At 50.9% G+C, this 3,756-nt stretch overlaps 1 pseudogene; it reads left to right on the forward strand.

Annotated features, from left to right (window-relative positions):
• LOC124664324 overlaps positions 1–2,737 on the forward strand; it is a 22,263-nt pseudogene extending 19,526 nt beyond the window's left edge.
• Positions 2,738–3,756: the final 1,019 nt, after the last annotated feature.

Genomic DNA, 3,756 nt, shown 5'->3' on the forward strand with positions numbered 1-3,756 from the left:
CTTCTATATATATAGGGGGGGGACATTTTGTCGCGGGCCGTATTACGACCCGCGACAAAGAGGTGGCCACGTCGCTCCTAACCCTTTTGTCGCGGGTCGTAATACGGCCCGCGACAGGCGCGACTAAAAGCCTCCGCGCGCTCCACATGGTTTCGGGGCGACGTGGCCAGGCCATTTGTCGCGGGTGCAGGCGCGCCCGCGACAAAAGGCTCCCACGGAAGCCCTGTTTTCCACTAGTGAGCAGCTCATCCGGGCCGGCTTCCTGCTGACATGGGATGATGCCCCTCCTCTTGCAAGTAAGTTCACTCACCCCGTCAAATCATCTTTCAATCAAGTTGCTAGCAAGGAAAAGCCATGGCGGAAATGCACTTTTGATCTCATGTGCACATGCTCCTGCCACCGGAAAATTATATTTTAAAGTAGCAAGTTTTGAACAAATTCAACTTATTTTGTGTCACACGCCATATCGCCATTCTATGTGCACACGCCCAAGTTTTGAAGTAATTCAACTTATTTTGTGTTATGTGTAAAAAAGATAAAGAAATGTCTCATAAGAGCCCTTTTTAGCACCAAAATTTATCTTCTTTCACATATGACATAAAAGATATCAGTTTTTCGTGAAACGACTTTACGAGCATATAGAACATAAAGATGTACGCGCGACATTTTTTGCTGGATTTTTTTAACATTTCAAAATGGGTTTAAAATACATTTTAAAAATTAGGAGCACATGCACCTGGGTAAGAAAATGCCACGTCCAAGCCGCAGTGCCTTCTTTGGCAAGCTCACTCGCCAAAATGTTTCTTTTCATAGGACACTTTATTATTGATTATGAAGAGCATAGTCAATAGGTTTATAAAAATCAGCCATTTTCATTCTCTCTTCCTCATCCCCATCTTTTTTGCTTTTTTTTTTACGGGCAAAAGAGGATATATTAAGCAGTAGGAGTTACATCGAAGTCAAGGTTTAGTTCCGGAACAACACAATCAGGACCGGAAAAAAGTCACACCATAGTCCGCGCTTTGGATCTTGCAAAGTTTGCAAGACCATGACTAACCCTATTCTGCAAACGATTCGCTTTTACAAACATGACAGTTGACGCTACTTATGGTTTGAATTTCTGTAACAATTCAACATGTAAAGGATCAAAAAGGAAAAAATCTTGTTCCATGACGCTGCGGTCACATGAAAATCGCATCGCACTTCATTGTGTCAACGTTCTGATCGAGTGGTAGCCACACCTGCCACCGTCGCAGACTCATCAACTTTCTGAAGCAGAAATGACACTTTGGCCGAGTGCACCAATGACTCTGGTTTCTTCCCACTCGCCCCTCATTTAGTTTGCACACTTGCGATACTCTCCTACTGCGTTGCGAGGAGATGAATATGTTTCATGCCCCTGCCCGTGCCATGTTCTGCATGTCAGCCATGTTTCTTCTGCTCACCCTCCTATCTAGCTACGCCACTGGCGCCCAACCCAAGACCCAACGTCCTGCGAGCCAGCGGCGTGCGACGGGCTGCGCATCACGTGCCCGTTCTGGTCGAGCGGCACGCAGCCGCCAGAGTGCGGCTACCATGCCTTCCAGATCACCCGCGACTCCTAATGACATGTTCTTGGCGTACCATACTCAACGTATCATACGAACAGCTTCCTCACGGTCGCGAACGTCGAGCTCTCCGACGACAGCACGTGCAACGTCGAGCGGCTCCAAGTGAACGCCTCCTCCGACCTTGGCCTTGTGCCCTTCAGCATCAGAAAAGCCAACCAGGAGCTCTTCTTCCTCCACAACTGCAGCCTGCAAGGGTGGCCGCCTCCGCCTACTTGGGCGCCCATGAACTGCACTGGTGGATCCAAGTCCAACAACTCATTTGTTGGGCTTGCTGGGGCTAAAAGTCTGACAACATCTGGGGAGCAGGAGAACTACACGGTGTTGATGATGCCAGTGGTTGGGTACAAGGGAGACCTTCTCGACTACACGGCCGGTGACTGTGGGGTGTGCGTGGAGAGCGGCGGGCTCTGTCGGATCAACACCACCTACATATCTTTGAGTGCCACTGTGCCGACGGCATTTCCGACCTCATCATCTGCTAAGAGTATTCAGGTTTCAGAAATTTACCTCATATATGCCTTGAATTATCTCAAACGAGTTTGGTGTAGTAACTTTGACCTGTAAAAAGTGTTGCACTGGTTAAGTTCTGTAGACTAAGTTAGCTCTTTTTTTCGCGAAAAACTAAGTAAGCATTCTTTGGTTATGACACAATAAGTTAGTTCTGTTATAGAGGAGATTTACTGGAAAAATGGACACATCATGCCTGTACCTGCTAATTACTAATTACTACACAATACATTCTGAAATGTGCTGACTAGTCCGATAGCAACAGAGCGCATACTAAGGCCCAGTTTTTTTTTTTTTAAACATTAGGCATAAAGCCCAGCTTTAAATTAATAAAGCCACAAACATCCAGGTTATACCAAGAGCAAGATCCACACACGCATGAAACCCAAACCTACTGGTACCTCCAGCGCCTACAGCAAACACGCAACAACACACGGATCCGAAAAGCAAGTACCACTCTAATACATCAACACTAACATTCGCCGACACCGTCCAGCCCCTTCTCCTCCGCGCGCTTCATAGCCCTCTCAAGGATCGGTGTGGACGCCCTCATCCCAGTGTTCCTCGAACTCTTGCGGACCGGCATCCCGGGAGTCGCAGACTTCTTCTTCCTGGAGTAGGCGATGGTCTTGGAGCGTCGACCTGCGCAACCGGAGTCGTCTCCCTCAGAGCCTTGTGTAGGTCGTCCCGTGGCTGCACCACGGCACTGTCCACCGAGACCGTGTCATCTTCCAACATCACAGAGTCGGTCCCCTGGGCCTCCCAGCCCCCTGTCATTTCCATCCTCCGGATGTCCCTCCTTCACTTGGTTGCCATCCACCCAAGATGGAACAGGATCAGTGATCTGTGAGGTGGTGTCCGTAGACAACGACGGGTCCCCTACCCTCGTAGTCAGGCCCATAGTCCCTGCAGGCGTAGGAGTCCTCTCCTTCTCCACTCCTTTGAGTTGATCGTTCTTGTCCAGCTGAAACGGGAGGGATTCGATGGCCACTCCGAAATTGGTACCGTATTGGTTAAAATCCCCATTAGCACACCAGTCTGTCGCACGAGCTCTGGCAGGGGCGCTCCAGGACCCCAGCAGCCCCATGGCGACCGTCTTGGCCCCTGCCGGACCCGACCCAGCCACCGGCGCAGCCTCGAGCCCCGGCTCGGCCCGTTGATCCTTGTCCTTCTTCTTCCTCCCGTGCTTGTTCCACTCACCATCTGAGGATAAGTAATCTGAGTCGTCTTCCTCCCTATCATCGCGAGGTGGTGGCGGCGGCGGGTCCCCAGCCCCCCCACCATTCCCACCCCTCGGAGCGTGCTCCGCCTGAACCCCCACGGTGAAGCCTTCGCCATTGACAAATACTTGCACCGAGCCCTTGATACGGTCTGGATAGCGGCATTGGAAACGCACCCGAATCGGCTCAGTCTCCCTCTTCAAGATTGAGAGGTCGTCAACATCAATAGCCCTGCCCACCATCCCAAAGGCCACCATCAGCCGCTCACGCTCCATCAGATCTTCTGGAACCCCGGTGAGGCGGACCCAAGTAGACGGGAGGACAAGGTATGGCTTTGGTGTGTTGAATGCCTCCCGAATCTCAGTATCCTTCTTGCTGAGTGGTAGGTGCAGCTTGCCACTCCCAGTGCTCAAGCGCAG

The sequence above is a fragment of the Lolium rigidum genome, chromosome 6 (genome assembly GCF_022539505.1).
Source record: "Lolium rigidum isolate FL_2022 chromosome 6, APGP_CSIRO_Lrig_0.1, whole genome shotgun sequence".
In the NCBI taxonomy this organism is placed as follows: domain Eukaryota; kingdom Viridiplantae; phylum Streptophyta; class Magnoliopsida; order Poales; family Poaceae; genus Lolium; species Lolium rigidum.